The 21,822-nt window shown below is 39.3% G+C and overlaps 1 protein-coding gene across 3 annotated transcripts in view; it reads right to left on the bottom strand.

The window, feature by feature from the left end:
* SCFD2 (sec1 family domain containing 2) overlaps positions 1 to 21,822 on the bottom strand; it is a 203,042-nt gene that overhangs the window by 170,372 nt on the left and 10,848 nt on the right. The gene's annotated exons all lie outside the window — the stretch shown is intronic.

Below are 21,822 nucleotides of genomic sequence, written 5' to 3'. Positions count from 1 at the left end.
CCTCTGTCCTTGCTTGCTGCTCTCTCGCCACACTAAGTCCTGTCAATTTGGATTGCACAGTCTTTGAAAGCAATGTATGCTATGCTTGTGTAATCAAGGCTACAAGTCCCTGTTTCAACTGGTACTTCTTCTTGCTACTAGTTTAAACAATAAAAAACTCTTTAAAATAACAAACTAATTATTTTAAAACAAACAAAAGAAGTCATACTAATGCACTAAAAAAAATGGCGAGGGGAGGTTTGCTTTCTGCTTTGTAAGCTCTTCCTCCTTTAGCCATTGTAGTTTTTCTTTAATCCCAAGGACCTAAATTTGCACAATCCCTGAAGGTTTCTTTAGCACACAAAAATTAGCAAAAAGTGAAACAACTGTGGTACAGCCAAAAAGCAGTTGGGGGGCAACCACACTCCTGTATGCTTGGATCTCTGTGTAATCTACTGAGTTTCTGTAGGCATTTTTCTTCCCACTGCTTTGCAGAATACCTAGTGGTTGAGCTATGATATATAGAACAACACACAAACTGGCTGAGATCAATATATCTTAATAGCTCCCATACATAGCCAACTGACTAGGTCAATCCACAGAAAGCAACAGTTCCCACATTCAGCCATTTTTTTTGAAATTATAATAGAGAAGAAGAGCAATAAAAGTAGTTGTATGTTTTCTGCTGAAAACACTTTTCCCGTTCCCCATCTAATACATCTTTAGAGAAGGGATTTTGCTTTGAACAGGACATCAATGACAGGACAGGAATGGCTGCTGGGAATGAGTCAGTAGGATGCAGCACAGAGTTCTGGTGTTGCCTCTTGCCTGATCCGAGAAGTTACCACAACATTTTCCTTTTAGAGATTTCTAACACTCGGAAACAATATTATCTTATCTTCCCCTTGTGGTGAGACATTTGTCTGTGACTGCCTTCCAGCTCCTGTCACAGTGCCCTTCCCCTCCTCTTTTTCCCATCTGCAGTTCCTCTGCTTTGGTCCAAATGCTCTAATCTGATGACACTGGTGCTGTAATCAGTGATTTGTATGGGATCCAGTACCCCAATTCAAATTCCTGCTTCCTCTTGCATTCCTTGACTTCCCAAAGACTATTTATTTGGTTTACATGTTACCTAGTGAACTGCTGCAGTAGTTTTCTGAAACTAAGTAGATTTTTTAAAAATATTTTATGCATTACAAAATATTTAAAGATATTGTCTGAATCATGTTGTTTTGCTTAAGAAAAAATAAACTCTGTACAGTTACACTACAATACAGGTCAGGAACTCTAAATCACTCTTCCAAATAAATGTCACGACAATAGGTAAAAAATTCAGTGCGCACTTCTGTGCATATCTCTGTAACAAAATGTTTTGCAGGGGCACAGCAAGCCTGATAAAGCACTAAAAGTCAGGGGCTTCTACCGTTCACCAGTTTCACCAACAAGCTTAGAGTTTTGCTCACAGGTTTTGATACCCTGTCCTGCCTTTTATCATCATGGTCATAGTACCTAATGAACCAGCCATCTCAGAAAACAGAACATAATAAAAATAAGCGTAGCAGTTATCTGGTAGACAAATTAGAAGGTCATTAAACAAAAACATTACGTTACGTCCAGAGATAAGGTTGAAGTCTTTGAAAAGCCCCGTTAGACACAGCCATACCATTCGACATACATAAAGCAAGGTTTTTGACAGACATTTGATAATTGCAAATTTCCTCCTTCACACATAAATGTTGCATATTTTTCATGAGCCATTCTCTGTTCCAAGACTATTTAAAATTTACCTGCATATAATTTGGACTTTAAAACAACAACAACAAAGGTTATAAAGGAAGAGGGAGAAATCTAGACAGCTGAAAGATGCATCTTCCCTACTTCTGGTACTTGCATGCCAGTTTTCAAAACTGAACTGTGAAGACAAAGAGCAAAAAAGGATCAGTCATCAAACAGATAATCTATATGAATCCTGAAATGAGACACCAGCTGGCAGTAGTGCAAGGAAATGGGTGCTGATGAGAAGCAGGTCAGAAAGACTGGGATTTTCTATGCTGACCAAGGACAGCTGCAAGCGGTTCAAAGCAGCCCTGACTTGCAGCCTCCAGAGGCACTCTTTCTTTAATTAAAGATAGGAGAGACCGAAAAATAAATACAAAAATCAAGAATAGAACAGGTTAGCTGTGAACTGGCTAACTAGCTGGCTTCCCAAATTTACAATACCCAAAGGACAGACTGCTCAATGAAATCTGCTGTTCACTGGCACCAAGATGACAGGATGAAAAAGCCAAACCCTTGAGAAAAAGTATGGGTGCAGTTTGGTGAGCAGCTTCAGCAACACTCACTGTGGGAGAACTTGTTCTCATTCCCTTTCAGCTGTGGCAACATGTTCCATGTGGGACTATGCATTGAGTCAGATAGGAAAAAGTCGGTCATTTGTAAGCACAGCTCAGATCCCTCAACTATTTTGTTTGATCTAGACATTTATGAGTTGATAATCAAATGCCTAACCTTGTATCTGTTAAAATAATTGTAACTTATTCTCTTGATCTGGTCTGATCCAGTCCTGCAAGGATACTACCGCCAAGGTTATCTAACAGACAGAAAATGCCCCACCTGTGATCATCTGTAGGCTTAGTCTAAAAGCTACTCATTTTAAACACATTTAGGGAGAACAGTGGGAGGCTGGTGGCACTGGTATATGCTGTTACCAACCAGAAGTCAGTAGTCTGGAAATAGGTGAAATCAAGTGCTAGTCAACGGAGAACAAACTCTTGGAGTAGACACAAACCTAAAGGCAAAGACAGAAACCTGGGGGCACTTAGGACACTTGGGTGTACAATGCACAACACCACAATTTTAGACTTGGCTGAAACAATTTGTCTCTTGCTTCACACCACTCATACAGAAATATACTTCCTTACAGCTCCACATCTTCTCCGTTACTGATAAATTACTAAAATATGGTCTTCCAGGTCACTAGTGTAAGATCAAAAGGTCAAAAAAGCCATAAACCCATACTAGAAAATATGTCAACTCAATGACTAAGAGGTCCCCATTTACCATTACATTTTCAGATCTACCAATAGGCCATTCTTAACCTCCTTAGCATGGATAATATTAGCTAAGCAATGTATTTCTTCAATCAGCCTGTATAATTAACAAAATGAAAACAAGTCAAACGCTCTTGTCCAAGCAGCATACCATCATCACCAAAATTATCAACCACACCTGTAGTCTCTGGCAAGCTATTGCAAATTATTTTCAAATGATCTAATTTCCAGTCAAGGAGGATAAAATAAATTGACAGGTACATTATCTATTACTGGATTTTTGCCTAGACTAAGTTGCCTAACAGGACAAATTCAGGTCATCCTATTTTCTCCTTATAAAACACTGCTATAATAAACTCTTTATTTAAGTTTCATGCAACCTTTTCTGTGGCCTCAGGCTAATAATAGGTCAAGAGTCTCTTCGATTACCTTTTCAAAGGCCAAATTGAGAGGTCAGTATCTACATTGAGTTTCCTTCCCAGATCTACTACAGCTCCAATCAAGAAACAAAAGGATTACTTTGTACAGTTCTGTTTTGGTTTTAAACTGCTTGGGGTCACGTGAAAGCACAGCCTACATCAGAAATGGCAAGTAACCAGGTGGAGGACTTCATACAAGCAAGATGTTAATGAAGGAAGAGTAAGTGAATATGGTTATTTCTATACCTGGCAAAGGACATGGATTTCAAAGAGCAACTTGCTGACATAGGATCTGAATAAGTGACAGAAATCAACAGTGAGTGGGCTTCAAAAATTAACCAGCTGAAATGGCAGCATTTCAGCATAACAAAATAGTTGTGTTTGTACTTTTACAGTTAAAAAAAAATCAGAAGGAAAATTGTGAGTCTCAAGATGAGACAGATTCTGTGGTTATCATATCAGCAAAACTTTCACCTTATGTCAATATAGCTTTACAGCTCAGCTGTGCATGTATATTTTTGCAAGAGGAAGGGAGGAGGAAAAAATTCAGTAAAGATTAAATTGGAGCTCCATTAATACCACAAAGCTGCCCAAAACTGAGTGACTGCTAAAAAAAAACAGTAAGCGTGCTGCCAATGTATCCTTTGCAATAACTCACATTCATTTTAAGAAGACACAACATCCACACTAAGTGCATAGCACTTCAGAAAACAACAGCAGGGTGCTGAGAAGACCATTACTACAAAGGACAAATCCATTGCTGGCAATATGTCATCCAAATACCGTCAAACTGAAGAGAAGCACAAGCCTGCGATAAGACGCAATGATTTGGCTATGAGCCTGCAGCGAGGGGCCACGTACCGAGGGACATCCCCCCTCCTCCCATCCCCTGGCTCTTTCGGAGAGCACGGGGGCCACACCAAGGCTACAGCGGATATACCGCGCATTCCTGGAGACCAGCCTGACAACTCGGGGGGACAGCCACGTCCCTGACAACCAACAGCGACTCGTGGAACCGGTCTGCCTGAACAACCTCTGCTCCGCATGGCAGGGATGCTGTGGGGATGCTGCAGGGATGGAGAGAGCTGAGCTCTGTGACACCACGCTGCCCAGACAGAGCTGGGCTCAGAGAAAGAAGCTGCTCTTCGTTTCACCCTTCTGAAAGTGACCAAAAGGCTCTAATGCAATTTATCAAAACTTTTCCATACAGAAACAGCTGTCAGTATTTCCAGGGCTTCAGTCTGTCATGCTGCCGCATATTCGCGGGCGTCCCAAGTGTGTGCACTCAGCAGGCTGGCCCATGTGTGTTCAGCTTAAGATGCGGCAATACTCTCTTCAAAGAAAAACACAAAAATCCAAAAACGTTTATTTTCAGGTAAATATAAATTGCACAACCCCAGGATGGACTAACACTTTTTACTTCTAAGAGAGTAAAAGGACAACTTTTTTAAGCTTTATAATGGCGGACTGTAATTCTGCTGTTGGACATTTGGTACGGTGGGCCAATCTGCTCAGCCTACTTGAATACGCCTTGTAGACAGTAGGAACTTGAACTACCTCCTAATCCATCCTAACTGTAGAAAAAAAAGTAAACAGAAAGCTACTGTCATCTTGGTATGGTACTTGCAGAAAACCGCAGACGGAACATTGGATATTAGTATCCTCACCACAGATTACTAAAAATATTGCAACATGGCAAAACACACAAAACTTTTTAAAAAACAAGCTCTTTGCAGCCATTCAGGTAAGAACCTTATTCTCACATCCTCACTTAGATGTATGTCCTCTGTGTATTGGTTTTTGTGATTAGAACATGCAAATGGTACTACAAAAAAAACCAAAAGAGTCCGACAGCCAACATAAATGTGTTCCTGAATAATTTAACCGTTATTTCCCAGTTTCACTGCAAGCCCTCAAGCCACTTGGTGGGTGTAATCTGCTCTAGACTCAACTGTGGCTGTGTACTTTGGCACCAAGTCAAAACAGAGAGGTTATTGTTTGATTTATATGCCAAAAGCCACTTAGATAAAGGGCTAATGGCAGGCTGATAGCTTCAGCCTTTGCATGTGGTGTTTATACAGACCCTTCTTTCCTCTCCCTCCTTTCTGTCTATACTCCAGGAAGGCTGTGTCACATCAAGATCAAGTTAATTAATTAACTCTTACTAGCATAATTTGATTGATAAAACAATTGATTCGCTAAAGGTCATGGGGAGTGCTATTAAAACACCAACTTCTCTGCCTCAACAGTGCACAAGGTTTTGAGATTTGCATTTTTCTACACTGCAAACAGCAATTTTAAAGCAATAATCACATTACAATAATTGATGGAAGAAGCTATGAGAAATTAATCTGTCAATTAAAGTGCACTGCAAAGTTCAGAAAATATTCAAGTACTTCGTGAGATATTTTAGCAAACAGTAAATCAATCCTACAACAGGAAGGGTCACATAAGATAATTCTCTATATTGTTAGCTCTGTAAACTATTAAACTTACCCCAAAAAAAGAAAACTAGAGGCCTTGCCTATGTGATATACTTTGCTATTTACTATGTCCAAACTAGGAACATTTCCTAGTATATAAATGTTCCTGTACTTTTAAAGCACTCCTACAGGGAACATAGCCCTATATGACCAAATTATTATTTATTAGATGTTAGTAAACTTCATCATCAATTTATACAACTAGACTACTTTTCTGCAAGACACAAGCAGCATAGATTTTTATTTTTTAAAAAAGGCCATTTTAAAGATACAGCAAAAAAAAAAATCATTAAAAATACACTAGATTCTTAACAGCCTTTTGCCACCAAGTAATTTTAAAGCCCTTACTTTAAACCAGCAGGCAGATAAAAAAAGAAGCTGCTAGGCATTTAAAAAGCAATTTTGAGATAATATTCAAGGTGTGGTAAATGAGCTTGCAGCTGGCAAAGCTAAAGTGTAAGACCAAAAATGGGAGCTGATGACTAGCCACAAAGTTTTACAATAGATTCCCCTCTGGACTATGTGAAATTTTTGTAAGCATCAAGTGTTAGAAGCAACATTTTTATCAGGAGTTTATTGGCCAGTTCACTGATGTTGTTCAATATATACGTACACAAGAAAGTACAGTATTAATTGGACTAATACAGTAGACCTGCTCATAAAAAGACATTGTTTGCCACTAAAAGTCAAAAATTCCATAATTCTTTGCCTCCTCACCTCTGTTTTGACCTTAGCAAGGATTAGAATACAGATAAAATTTTCCTCGTTGCTGATTTCACATGCAGCTGACTCAACATGGCCATCAAACAAATGGGCACAGTACACGGGTTATTCTTTGAAAACTCCAGCTCACAAATGAAGTGTATGCTGTCTAGGGCAACAGGGCAAAGTTGGTTAAAACACAGTGGTAAGAGAAGGAACAGTTATTATAGGCAAGTTATTATATTCAAGCTATTATTTTTAGATTGCCATACCTACAGATACCAAGTCACCAGGGCAATGCTGTACATCTGGCCAAGTTAACTTAAATTTTGCAAATGTTTTCAGATGCAGGATGGTAAAACAAGCTGTTAACTACTCTTAGGAGAAGAGAAAATAATCATTGGTCATGTCTGCTGAATCTTAAAACCAACAGGAATAGGAAAGTATTCTTTGAATTTACTACTGAGTGCCATGAGAGAGTAAGTTTTGGTTCATCTTATAATGAAGCATACAAAGCATGGGATAAGATTTTCATGGACATAGTAGCAAAAGTCTAAAAAATGCTGAGAATATACAAAATCACGAGCTCAATTCAGACAGATAGGAATTGTGAAATAATTATCTCAAAACAGCTTTTAAAACAACATCATAATTTTAAGTTGCAAAACCACTATGTCTCATATGAACTACTGTGTTCCAATAAAACCACGACCACTATACTGCAAACCGGGAAGAAATATGCTCCCTGTTATCAGTGGAGCATGGGAGAACTTAAAACCAAACAATTCAGGAGGTTCTTACAAACACAACCAGCATGGCAACCCCAAACTGCCCTACAACTGCTCTGTTTACCTACAGCTCTTTGCTTGGGGCTCAATTCCTTTCCCCCTCTCCACAGATGATAGACAGTAAATCACACTCTTAAAATTTGACATATTTTTGGTCCCACAGGTGAACTGAATTACAATAAATTTAAGATTTAATTATTAAAAGGTTGGCAAGGATTCAGTTCACATCAGGAACTGATTGAAAAGAAAAAAATCCTCCCAACAAAAGTGAATGGTAACATTGCATTCAATGTTTTACCCTTTTTATTTTTAAATAAAAAATAAAAGAGAAACTTAACTTTTCTGGCTCGTTCATGTATCTACTTTACAGATGGCCATACTTACAAAACAGAATATGTATGCAAGTTTGATGACTGTGGTCAATCACCATTTGAAGCAGGTTCGTCATTTGCCAAACCCACCATCTTAAGTTTTATCGAACATTTCCTCAACCCAAACATCATGTAAACTTGTAAGGACAAGCATCTTAACCACAGTCCTGTTTCACGTTGATCTAAATATAGACATATTTATATACATATATGCTGTGATACACATACAAGAAGTTTCTTGGCTTCAGAAAGCCAAAAAGTTTAACATACACAGTTCAGCATCCATGACACAGAACAACTTTACTCGCTAATAACCGCATACATGAGACAACACAGCTGCGCACAGAATGATGTTATGGAAAAATAATGCAACTCCACTCATTGCCGCTTCCAGTATCAAAGAGTAATAGTGTAAACTAATGACATTAGTGTGCATTAAACCAAAACAGAAAAATAATTCAAGACAGCAGAAAAGTAATCTGTGGACTGTATTTTACCATAACGAAAGTCAGCACAAACACATGCACGCACACACTGTATCTGAAAAGAAAATTAATTTATAAATCCTCTTATTCTATTCCATTTACATAGACTAGTAATGCAGAATTTCTGTATCAGCTTAATATTAGAACAGCTTCTTAGTGAAAAAGTTCTTAGAAAACATTCAGAGGTTTTTTTCAATAGAATTTACTACACTTATATTTAAACTGATATGGTCACATTGAATAATCCTTTAGATAGATGACATTTCTACAGTGTTTCATCTGATTATAAACAGCCAAAACAGCATTTTCCTGTGTTAAAAACAAAACTACATGGTCCAACAAATAGTTTGCGGAGCTATGGGTTCTCATCTCCTTCTTGTTCTGTTTATTTTAGCTGTTCCCAAGATCATTAATATCCACTGTAACCTGTAAACTTCAAGGTCAACCAAAGGTGAAACATAAGGAAGCAATAGAATATTGAGTATTCAACTGGATTGTATGCTGTGAAACATTAAGGCAATTTCCTTATACCACATCTTTTCTTCTTTCTTAGTAATAGAAGATATAAGAAGATAAATGCCATATAGCTATTGAGCCTGATTTCTTAATTTGGAGGATTTACAGAAAGACTAGTAATTCCTTTTACAGAGCAATTTTGAAATTTACCAACTGTGGCTTTCTCGAAAATGCTATGTAATCAGAACAAAATGAGTAGAAAATATTCAAACATTCCATAGATGGAATAAAAATATACCCAAAATACTGTAATACTGTATCTTACCACTGCCACAAGCAACATAAACCCCCTAAGTCTACATTGATTGTAGCTGTTAAACTACAGCAGTGATGTGTTGTATTACATGTATAAGCTTGTGACCAGCAGCACTAAGAACACACAAAAGCCTTGCAAATGCAACTAACCTCAAGACCAAGAGGGGTCAGGTCTTCTTGTGGGCCAAACATCACGCAAATCTCTGAATTAATTTACCTCTCACATAGTTATCCTTCTGCAGATGAGCCATGCCAACACCAACAAAGCTATACATGCATATAAACCATATCATCTCTATTTGCAACATCAGAGGGGAAAAAAATATATATATAAACTGTCATCCCTTACAGGTGCTGTGACATCCAAGTGCAGTACATCAAAATCTGTAAAATAAGCTGAACAAGCAGAAGAGGCTTAAACCAGGACCCTACATCTTCTCCAAACCACCCTGTGAAAATGAGAACTAGTGCTTAATTCCGTAACACTTTGTTGTCTGCAAACTATAAAATTATTAGAAGTCTGAATTGAGTTACTGGCCATTACACTAAAGCTCCTATTCACTTTAGGAAATTTTAATTCAAAATAACACTGCAATGCACACACACAGGGAGTCATGCAAGCAAACAGACTTAGCTTTGCAATTTCATATGGTGGCTGATACTGCTACAAGATTATTTCTTCAACAGCTATCAAATGTTTTGTCAGGAAAAGAGTTCCTCTAAACAAGTGAGGCTGCCTTTGCTGAACTACTGGAAGAAGCCACAGCACGAGCATGAAATGGGTGGCAAACGACCAGGCTTTCCCTAAATACATTTCTGAAGCCAGCTCTATTCACATTCTACAAAACTGACTGCCAGTGATGTTTCACACCATTATATGACTACTGTGCAACATGCAATATGTTTTTGTCATAATGCTAATGCTGGAAGATGTTACCCTGAGGCAAGTCTCCAGGAAACAAAGGCACTTTCAGGAAGGTGAGGGGTGTAGGGAAAGGAATCTGTGCAGTCCTGTTGCTGCTCACCAGGCTGAAGCACGAGTGAAAGGGAAGCACTAGTCATACAAACAGCCCTGAAACAGAAGCATGCCTGGAAATTACACCAACAAGAAACAGATCATCATCTTTGCCTGAAGTCCTTTTATGATGGTTACTTATCAACTTCAAGAACCTCTGAAGTCTATAATCTTACAAGATTATTATCCTGGAACCAAATGCTGTTGGTTGTCTTAAGATACATGAATTTCAGGGTGTCTCTTTTAAAACTTGGATTATCTCAAAAACTTTACTGGAAGTCAAGTGTACCAATAAACCAGGGATTCTATTAATCTTTTTTAAGGATTCTTCTTTTTGATCTAATACAAGTGTGCTTACCAAACACAAAGTTTGGTCATTTTAAGCCTTTCTGGTGATACCCTAAGCAGAGGGATCTGGCAGATTACTGAGAGAGAGAGCAAGCAAGATGCATCTCTGAAAGGTAGGACTGATTTTGATAGAGGCTGACTGACGTTTAGGTCTTAGTAATCCTTCAATTACTAAATCCCACTAAGCTCCATCTTATATACAGATGTGATTTTGAATATGTCCTGTGCAAAGAGAAAAACAGATTAACTGTCAACTAGTCAAAGAGTTCTAGCTGTAAGATGTGGTCAGCACACCTCAAAACATTTTAACTCTATCTTTTCTCTAAACCCTGTCTGTTTCTTTTTCAAATTTTGCTGTTGAACAACACATAATACATTCTGTTACCATTTTCAACCATTAACCAGCTGGTAGGATTACCTCCCTTCTACATTAGTTCCACACCAGCTGTCTCCGCAGAAGAGCCTTTATTACAGGCCACAGAATATTTAGCTCAACTTTCCCATTATTCAAACAGTAGCTCTTAAACAATTATGAAGGCACTGGGGCAGTCATTCAGTGGATAGTTATGCATCGCACTGGGACTTGCAAAAACAAGTCTCAGTTCCAAATGCACAACAGCATTCTCTTTCCTTGCCAGCTCTTCAGGACTAAGCTCCTCTGCACTGACTCAGCATGGGACCCGGTCTAGCAGTGCTCCTTCCTCGCCTTCTGCTCCCACCTCAGTGATACGTTCTTTGGAAGTCTTCAAAGATTTCTCAAAGGAGAGCCTACAGAAGAGTAAAATGCATAAGCTGTAATAGCATGTGAAATTGTGGAGGAAAAAAAAAAAAAAAAAGGGGCTGTCCACCACCATTCAAAAGCAGAAGTGGCAACTCATCTGTAGATGAATTACAGGCAGGCTAATCCAAATAAACAACCAAGCACACCATAGCAATTGGATGACTGCGAGAAACAGAAGGACTGACCATCCAGATGAATGATGAAGCCAGTTTGCTTCCTTCAAGACAAATGAAAGAAAAATCACTGAAAACTGAAATTCTTTCTGTTGCAAGGAGAATTGATTATTGAGACCTGATCCGCCCTGTTTTCCAGATGTGGATATACAGTACTTCACAAGGTAAAGGGAAGGCTTGATGCCAAAAACTTCCCAGATATGCCACAGCCTTCTTGGTCACTGTAATGAAACAGACCTTCATCATTCCAGCACTACCCCAAAATTCACTCCTGCTCCTCTAACAGTGGCCGAACTCTGCAGGGGTGAAGCGAAAAAAGTGCACGCAAATAATTTCTTAATACTTTCTAATATTTATAATCATAATTTAGTCCTGTCCGAGTTTCTACCGGTTGCCTTTTGGTCCAGCAAAATGGTTCTGTAAAATGTTGCATTCCTACAAGCTGCAGGACAGCTTACACAGAATGCCAGACCAAGTTCTGTATGAATCAAGTTAATTGAAAGCTTCTGAGTAGGATTTTGTGCACTACAAGGTATATCAAAACTCTTGCCAAGCAGCTCTTTAAAATGTACATAGTAAAGAGTTACTTGTCAGGGATTTTAATTTCATTTTTGGGCAAAGTAAATGAATTACGCTAAAAATAAAGTCTGATCCTTACAACATATGCATTACTTGGGAATACTACATGTAACATAATAGATTACTTTAGAGCATTCTGTTCTGTGTTTTAAAGCTATTGTATAAGGTTATTTTAATAAAAATTATTCCAGTGAAAGAACAGTTAGTAATGAGGTGCTGACAATTGAATCTACATTCAAGGATTTCACTGGCGTGCCAAGTCCACTTTTACAGATGCACTGGGTTAGTTATCCAATACATGTCCTTGAGGCATGTAAAACCAATATATTTTGGGTCACTTTTGGCAGCAAAGATAGATGAGACAAGTGAAAACATTTACCGAGAACACATCTGAAGTGTGTTTTTCTTATTAGAGAAATGTAAGAAAATAAACTCAGATACCATGGAATGCCAGGAATTCCCTCTCCTCAATGTTTTTGATTTACAAGGCCAATATTTGGTAGTCTCCTTTGACCTCCCTCCCTCATTTGCTGGCCTAAAGTCTTGAGCAACCTCTTGACTAGTCCATTTTGAGGGCTTAATGTACAGGAACATGTCTTCATCAGAGAAGGAAAGACAATCCTTTCCACAAGTGACTCAGTTACCACAAGAATCATTGCTTATGAAGTCTTATGGCATAGAGCACTAAAAACAGTCAAAGATACTCTCTTTATGAGTTGAGAACAAGTGTTGAAGTAGAGACTTGGAGACCCATAATAAATAGTAAAAAAAATAATCTGAAGCAGGCCTTACATCTTACAGACATGTTGTTGAACAGGCAGGGCCAGATTCTCTGCTAGCATGTTAGTGAAAGCAAACTTCGACTAACTTAAGGGCTTGGCCCTGTGTATCTTCCTTATGTCCCTCTCTCACTTCAAAGTAGCCTATTTGTCATAGTTTCAATGCAAACCTAGAGCCCTGGCTTCTTCAGATCTCACACAAACCTAATATGGCCAATTCTAGCCTTCAAAACCAAACTGATAGCTATTCAGAAAGAATAAAGCTCCAGCCTTAGGTTTTCATTTCTATAACCATTTCCATGCTGCAGTTGATCTGTCATGGAGAACAAGATAAGGACTTTTGTCTACATTGCATATATTTACCCTGTGCTCTGGATATCTTCTCACAGCCCCTCCCCGATACACTTCTGCCTACCACAGAATGAGTAAGAAGAGCAGAATTTTGTCTTAATCCAAAATCTCTGGATTTTCCATAGCTTTTTTTAGTCATCCGATATTAACACTGCATCCTCCTAAAAAAGGCTTGTATAAGAGGTGTGTTGGGTGCTACCTAATTTCCCTCCTCCTCCACATTCTCTCCTTACCATCAGAACCCAGTGTATCACTGATGGTCTGTTCCGACCCGTGCAAAGAGTGTTTGAAGCCATGACATATTCCCCTGTCACTAATAAGACCTGCAGCTTTTTCTGTCATTTCAATTTCCTTTTTCTAAAGGGTAACTGGAGCCTGAGCACCCACGTGCAGCATACACATTCAGTGTGCGTTATGTGGCTGTTTCCAGTAACTGAAAATGGCTCAATATGGATTTCTTTTTCTGGTTGCTTATTTAAATAAGTAGTACAGTCACGGAGAGACTTAGGTAAGGTCATAAAACTCTTCTCTCCTACAGTGAATGGGAATCCTTCCCAGTTGAAGATAATTTTAGAAATTACTTGCAAAATCTATGGAAATTAAGTGGCATTTGGATTAGCACAGTCACCCAGAGCCTGCCGAAGGATCATTTCTGGCCAAGGTTCATCAGGGCATAAAAATTGGCTTGGTTTGGTCAATATTCACAACCACTTTTGAAACTGAGAGCAGCTATAAAACAGCAAAAGCCATTTCAGAATCTCTTTGCTACACTTCAGGAAAACAAGACGCATTAAGAGAGGTGAGCACTGGAGCTAGGTATTATGAGTTAGAATCCAAAGATCTGCCATCTAAATAACAGAATCCATGCTAAATATTATTTAGCCACGCTAAATAACAGAAGAGGAGGCTGGATTTTTGGATCAATTATAAACAAATTAAAATCAATAGTTGTTTAAGTATTTATCTGTATAAAAACGAAGTACTTCTCCATGCACAGATTCTGTCTACTTTCCAGAGCAAAAGCATCTTTAAGCTCTGCCAGGTGAATAGCTCACTTCACATAAATCGTAGCCCATGTAAGCTTTGACTCCTGTTTCATATAAAGCTCAGAATCATGAAAGAATCCAAGCCATATAGTTAAAACTTGCAAGCAAATCTGTTGCCAACAGATAATATTGTTTCCTTCCCAAACATTGATTCGTTGTCTGAATTAGCAGCTGTCATTTGTTCTTCTCATCAGTCTATTATGGTGCATTTTTCTCTGTTGTAAGCTACAGCAGGCTTATTTTATAGTATGAGAATGATAAACTAAAACACCCCTCCAGGTCACTCAGTCACTCTCTGCTCTGGCACTATGATTGAACAGCAAATGAGTAATTCCACAGTATGCAATAAGGCCAATGCATAGCACTGCATTTTAAAATTTCATTGTTGAGGTCATTCGGAAGGCAAACCTGAAGGCAGCTGGCCAAGCAGATTGAGAGCTAGTCTTAGCAAAATCTCACAATGTCAGCCAAAGCAACAGTTACTAGGAGATTGTACAAGAAAGATTGGAGCTCACATTGGAGATTAATAAAGTCTACTTAAACAGACAGAGTCTGTATGCTGCTATTGAATTCTGAATACTTCTGCAGGTAAATACACTGTGGCCACACCAAGAGAAAAACAGTTGCAAACTTACACAGGGGAAAAACAGAAACTCACAAACAAAAGCATTAAGGTAATAAGAAAACGATGTCAATTTGAAAATAAATGCTGCGGACAGACAAAAAAAACACCACTCCTAAGAAACCTAAAGATCTTCCCCTTCTGTCCAGACTGCAAACATCAGTAGTTACTCTTTCTGATAGTCAATGAGAGATTTGTCCTTTACATCTTGCAAGGAATGTACCTGCAGAACAGAGAGCAAGGCTAACAAGGGAACAGTCAGAAGATAACCTAGCTGAATGTACTCACTGAATTTCCTTACAGACATTAAGTTACCTTGCTGTGTTAACCAGCTGAAGATACAAGTACTTAGAGACCTGTTGATGGTTGGACAACATCTGGGTAACACTCAAATTTATTGTCTTTCCACAGGCAAAGGAAAAAGTCACAAAACTTGGGATTTAATGACGGTACTCAAATAGAGATTATATTAAGAATAATATAAATACAGGGAGTCCTTCTCCAGAAGAATTAAAAATATGTCTTCAAAAAATTAAGCATGAAGGGTTCTGGATTTCGTTATTTTCAGCTACCAGATTCTACGGGCGATGGCATCTCAAACCTCTTGATCCCTGCACTCTGAGTTTGGCTGAGTGTCAGAGAACCCAGGAAAAAAACCTGAATTCTGGCTGAAAACTTTCATCAGTAAACCTGGATAGACCAGACAAACAGTGCACTTAAAGGTCCTCAAAGCACAAGGAATGAAGTCTTGAGCAGTCCAGCTTTCCCCAACCCCCAGAAGTCCTTTTTGTGGGCTGAGAGGCACAGATAAGGAAGAACTGCCCAGCTGACGCTGAGAGCTTGTCAGCCCAATTCCTTCTTTATCTCAAGGAAAATAAGCTTCAAGCTTCCTCTTATCTATAAGACACAACTTCTAAGGCTTCCGAGGCCTGTCATAACAGGCGATTGAAAAAAATGTGGCACCCTGGTCAGATGAAGAACCATCTTGTGATTCCTCTGCTGGTTACTTCAACAAACCCACTACTGCAGCAAACAGGGGTTTTGCGGAGCGGCGAGGTCTTCTAGCAATACTGCACGTCACACAGCGCAGGCAAGCTGGAGGTCTTGACCTCTTCCCAGAATTTTCCACCCTCAGCACCCTCTCACCCCTTCCTTTTTTCCATTTCAAGGAGGTCCCGTGTTGAAAGGATCCAGGCAAACGCACACATTTATTGTAAGATACAATAAATCTTATCAGCTTGTTCATCTTATCCTGTGGCAACAGTCAATTACATTCATTTGATTCAGACTGGTTTGAAACTGAGCAGAAAGCGTCTCCTGAAAAGCTTGTCTTGACTGACAAACCCCAGAAGCTGATGCAGCCAGGGCTGTTATTCCCAACAAGAAGATGCCTTGAGAAATTTCAAACAATAAGGAAACTCTAAATAGGCCTCCATTCAGGACTGTGCTCTGAGCCCACACGTGTAAAACAAAGTGGTGAGCAGGGAGATCACCAGTCCTGGAACATGGTGGTGCTGGGGGACGCTGTGTTTGGGGCATTCCTACTGCATGACCCACCGCTTAGAGAAGCATCTCCTGGCTGGACTGCTGAAAAGGCAAAAAGTAGCGACAGAAAAACCCTGTAAAGCCCAATGCACCTCCCTGAAAATGGACCTTAGTGGCACAGCATAAGTCCTAGAAGCACAAGGCTGAGCTGTAATTTCTCCTGTTATTGGTGAAGGAAAATTTCAGGGGGTCTTTTAGTGTGACGTGATGTCTGTTTTTCAAAAATCCTGCAGTTAAGACCTCCTTTTCTCCAGAAAATTGCTGCTCACCTTATTCAGAAAGGCAGATAGGAAAAGGCTGTACATGAGTGGTGGCCTTGGTTGGTTCTGTCTTTGGGGAGGAATTGCGTTTTGGTTTAAAGCAATGCTCGAGTGCCGGGCTCAGCAGGGCCCTGCAGCAGTGGCGAGAGGCCGGGTCCCGGGGGAGCAGCAGCGCGAGTGCCCCAGAAGCTGGGACAGGGGGAGCCCCGGCAGCACCAGCACGCCGCTGCTGCTGAACCACCCCCAACACATCAGAGACAACCCAAGAGTGGTTCACAGCGCGCAGCTCTCCATGCTGCTGTCTGGAAAGGCCTTGCCATCCATTGTTTCGGTTTACCCTTCCTCCTCAGCAAGACTCTCAGTGCATATGAAGTAATATAGCAGCGTCATCTGGATTTTCTTACTGTAGTATTAACATTTCCTCTTTAATATTAACATTCCAAAAAGGAAAATTAATTTATGCCATAAATTTCCAGCTCATTCAAGAATAACACTGTCCCAAATTACCTCCTTATTACAAGCTTTTATAAACTTATGCATGCAAAAAAGTTGTGTGGTTTTTTTAAAATTAATATGTATAGCTGACATAAAGGAAATACTCAAAAAAATAAAACTGAAAATACCACAATTATCCAAGAACCATCCCCCCAAAGCTTAGTTTGTAATTAATTCAGTGTTAAGAAAAACATCACTGATATCCTTCAGATGTTTGTTTCCCAGTTAAAAATATGATGGGGAAATCAAGATAATAGAATCAACAATTCAAAAAAAGTCTATTACCCATCTTAGAAGGAGACTTTAATCTCCTTTCTGGTTGTAATTCTTGCTGCTTTTTTCTTTGCCATACAAGCACGAATAATCTTTCATTTTAAATTCACATCACACATGATTGTTCAAAGAATATTGCAGTGGTGTATTCTACAGAGATCATTGGAACTGCTGCTCCATCAGCAAAGGTGGCCAGGGACACACAACTCAAAACAGTCTTCTCTCCCCAGTGCAACGAAGCACTGGTGGTAGGAGTGGAATGAGCACAGTAGGGAAGAAGGGACAAATGGAGATCCCATCTTTGCTTGTCCTGAAAACTGAAGTACCCACAAAATCATTTGCACCATTATTTGTATCCTCCTGAAGAGCAGAACTCCCAGGATTTTCCACCATGTGGCCTGCAAACGTGTATCCTGATAAATTCTCTGTTTTACTGGTTTAAAATGCACGTTCCTTGGACAAGGACTAGGAGAGGAAACAGAAGGAAAAAGAAATGAAGTGACCTGTCCAAGATCACGCTGCAAGCCACTAGCAGAGCCGGGACTGGAATGTAAGTCCCCTCACCTCATGGCTCCCCTCTATGCTCAGAGTTGTCCAAGTCCCACCAGTAACAGGAGAGCTCTGCACCATCACATCACACCCAAGAGCAAAGGTGCAGCTGGAGAGGGGCTTTCTTCTCCATCCAAACCATAACAGTAACTTGTAAATAAAAGTATTAGTCAGTCTAAAATAGGAATAACAACCTCAAGAACTAAGGAGAATTGAGAGAAATATGTATTTTCAACTTCCACTAACATGCGACATTGAAATTTTACTATTTTATATCCAGGAACATTCTTATTTCTAACCACACTTTCTCTGTATCCCAGCACACCTCTCCTTCCACCCTCATATAAGGACCTTTGCAAGTGCCACGTTTCAAACATCTGGCCTGCATATCTATATTTTCTGCATCATACCCATCAGCAAGATCACCTCATTCTGAACTTGTTATTTTTTCCTCCAATGCAAATTCAAATGATTTAGTGGCTCCATCTGCTTTGTCAAAAGTGCTCAGACACCTCAGCTATATTGCTCACTGAATTGCTTTAGGCGTAGCAGACAAAACATGAAGTGTGTTATGTTATAGTTTTGCATCTTTATGGAAAAATGCTTGCTATACAAAAAACCCAAAGGTTCTTTGTATATCGCATTAAATACATATACACATTAAATAAAAATCTGGTCTCTTTCTGAGATTTTAACACTGCATTGAATTCCAAGAAGCTTGCAAACTCCAAAAATTTGAGAAAGGAAGCAAGAGTGGAAAAACAGACAAGAAATCTCTATTCAGCAAGTTCTTGAGGTGTGCATAAACTAATTAAATATTCTGTTTATTCAGCAAAATACAAGAGCACATCAAAAGTGTTCCTGGGTAATAAAAAAGCAGATTAAGAAGAGCAAACATAGATATTTATTCAGTTGCCCACAGTTCAGTATCACGTAACTCCTTACTTCTGTTCCCACACGCCACAGACCTGTGGCATCTGAACCCTGATTTGGGGCTTCAGGGAGCCATGGGGCCTCTGCACACCTCACCTCCTGGCTTGCAAAAGGTGGAAGACAGCACAAGATAAACCTCCATCACGATAAACCCATTACTGACAGCAGGATCAATCTCTAAAAACACCAGATAGGTGCTTTGAGAAACGAAGTGGCCAAAATATGATGGAATGGACATGATGGATGGCTCACAAACACAGAGAGTGTGATGTTCATCCAAGCAGACGACTCCTGGAAGCCACTGCGTGTATGCTTAAAATCAGAACCTGAAATTGTTAGAAATTCCTGCAAAAACACTGTGTGGGTTATCAAAATGCAAAGACCAGCAAGAGAACTGTAATCAATATATTTTTAAAAATTATCTATGCCATTAAGCTTTCACTACGATTTCCACCTCTATTATGCATCATTTGTTTGAAAGGACAGGGTGACTCTTGCTTTTCTTAATCAGAAAGCAACAGTTCTGATCAAGAGTGGATGTCTTTAGTTTTATGTCTATAAACTGTTCCTTTTTTTTTTTTTTTTTTTTACAGATATCCATCTGTATATAAAAATTAATAACATTTTGACACAATTCTCAAAGAGCATAACTCAGCACTAACATTCACTCTGGAGCAGCAACATGTCAGTGACTACAGTAGGGCAAACAATTACTCTGCAAGATTTTTGAGGCTACTAAGACTAATAAAATTAAGAGGTCTACAATAGATATTTTCTTTTTTCTTTTTTTTTTTTTTTTAAGAAATTCCCTTCCTCACAAAGAGAGTACCTTCAAAGTACAGTAACTTAAGCAGCATGTGGCATTTACATTTTCATCTAAATCTTTAAAGGAACCCATTATAACCTCAGATTTGAGAAAAGAACTCTGCTTTATTTCACCACACCAGCCATAAATTATTCATTAATTCTGTTTGCTAACTCTGTAACTAAGCCCAGATGTTTCTGCTGGAGAGGCATTCCATAAGAAAAGTTAAATATAGCAAGCTGTGTGGAAGGAGCAGACGTCTCTCTCTCCCCTAACCACAGCATGCTCAAATATTACTTGATTTAAAATAATGAAAACATTTGAAAAATATTCTGAACATGCAAGTCTGTGAAATGCCACAGTCTGATCACACCATTTCATGTAAAAAAGCCCCCACACGTTCCACTTTGGTGTAAATGAAGTTACTGGTTCTGTCTCTGGGAAAGGTGCTGGCACTTTCACTCACCAGAGTAAATACAAAATTTACAAGCAGAGGAACACTCCTTGCCATGCATCATTTACCAATATAAATCAAGACCTAAGTTTCCAATTACAAGAAACACTTCTGAGCCAGCTACCAACAGTAGTAACCATGCTGATGAAGAACTGAGAGTATCCTGTAGAACTTCTCACAGAACTGACATGGAAACTTAGTGGTGAGAATTTTAAATCCACTTCAGTGCTTCAAAAGAACTTCAGTCATTTTACACTAGCAAAGATGATTAATCCTGACATTTATAATCCAACACTAAGAATGCAGTCCTGCTGAACAGAATGGAAACTACCACCTTCAGACACCCATTCAGACACTGTTATGGTTTCTAGTATTCTTCAGCAACTGTCTTAAGCTGGTTTGGGAATAACTTTTTAAAATTAGAAACAGTTCCTAATCATTACACAGTTGGAGAAAAAGTAGGAGGTGTAGGGTTGAACATCACAGCGCCACCTTCTCTGGAGTTTGGAGACTATTCTCAGGCACGCAACACTTCTTCAGTTGTGAACAATGACACAGGAGAGATTTTGGGAAGCCATTTAGTCCCTTTGCTCTGCCCTGAAGCAAGATCAGTCCTATTTAAACCAATATTTGCCTAATCTGTTCTTAAAAATTTGAAGCATAGTACATTCTGTAAAATGACTTAACAGAGAGAGGGTATTTTGGAGAAGCTCTTATAAACTGGTGTGATAGTAATGCCACTGCCTTGGTACCAAGTATCAGCTCCTGACATTCAACTTTGCCGCACTTGTGCCTTGTAGCCAAATCCTGTTGTTCTTTAATCACTTGCGTCCATGGGAGACTTCACATGATGTTAAGTCTCACTGCACTGTTAACAGAGGGCACCTTCCCACTAGCTAGCAAACAGGCAAACAAACCTCTACATTTATACTATTAGCCACCTTAGAACACAATAAAACTCTGGTGGCTGCTCATGAAAACATGAATATAAAGAAGACTGAAGTAATAATTTTGGCATGAGGAGGCGTACTAGCACTAGCTTTAGTCTCCTCAATGTCAGCAATGTTAGGAATAATGGAGTTGTAGCACAAGTCAACAGTCTTAGGGCAATAAATATCTTTTTTACTTTTCCTATTCCATGCTGCCAGAAATTTTCTTTCTGGTAGCTACTCAAAGTTAGCAGAAACAACTGCTACCACAGCATGTCTACGACAGGCAATGACCTCTTCATTTGGCTGTGTAGACAGATCTTAAGGGCATCTCACTTCCGCTTCAGCGATCAGCTGGAAAGCAGCCAATGAGAAGAAAACCAGGATAAATTCTATTTAAGTTAGTCACCCCAGCAGCAACTTACAATTCAGTCCACCTATACGAGGAAATGCTTCCTCTCCAACTTTTAAGCAAGAGGAGAGTTATGCAACATGAAACCTAGAAACTGGACTCAGTTACAGCATGTGTGAGAGATGGAAGATGATAAAGGATCTGGAGGCTCTCAAAAAATAAGGACCATATGTTGGAACAGTGGAAAGTCTTTCCTGAAATCTTTGGGGGGGGGGGGGGGGGAGGGGCGGGGAGGGGAGGGAGAAAGAACTTTTAATCTCCTTTGCACTACATGAATTTCTAGAGCACTGCTGAGTAATTTTTTTTTTGTGGAATGAAACCAGCACCTGGTGTATTTCCTGGTTTATGCATGGTAAGAGAAGTTGCAGGAAAGTTTCAGTTCGGACAACTAACTTTAGAAAGTGAAACAACAAATCTGATGCACT

This window comes from Streptopelia decaocto (genome assembly GCF_964273445.1).
Source record: "Streptopelia decaocto genome assembly, chromosome: 4".
NCBI lineage: Eukaryota > Metazoa > Chordata > Aves > Columbiformes > Columbidae > Streptopelia > Streptopelia decaocto.
The sequence above is the reverse complement of the archived record's forward strand: the minus strand, read 5'-3'. Positions and strand labels throughout refer to the sequence as shown.